A 219-nucleotide genomic window follows, 5' to 3' on the forward strand; every position below is an offset into this window, starting at 1 on the left:
GTCTCACAGAAGAGATGTATAGAAAGCCATGCAAAGTTAAAACAGTTTAAACTTTTTGAAAGCACGTCACGAATTTGTGGAAGTTTATTCATTTTCACTACGTCTCATATGTTTTTAAATGCAATCTGTGTGAATGGTGCTTCAGCTCTTTGTATTAAGCAATGCATAAATACATGATGCTGTTTTGTTCATAATTGTTTATGCAATTTACAAAATTAT

The 219-nt window shown here is 31.1% G+C and overlaps 1 protein-coding gene across 1 annotated transcript in view; it reads left to right on the forward strand.

The window, feature by feature from the left end:
* Positions 1-219, forward strand: part of LOC107747105 (protein diaphanous homolog 1-like) — a 135,910-nt gene that overhangs the window by 22,085 nt on the left and 113,606 nt on the right. The gene's annotated exons all lie outside the window — the stretch shown is intronic.

Source organism: Sinocyclocheilus rhinocerous, unplaced genomic scaffold (assembly GCF_001515625.1).
Source record: "Sinocyclocheilus rhinocerous isolate Xijiao unplaced genomic scaffold, SAMN03320098_v1.1 scaffold168, whole genome shotgun sequence".
NCBI lineage: Eukaryota > Metazoa > Chordata > Actinopteri > Cypriniformes > Cyprinidae > Sinocyclocheilus > Sinocyclocheilus rhinocerous.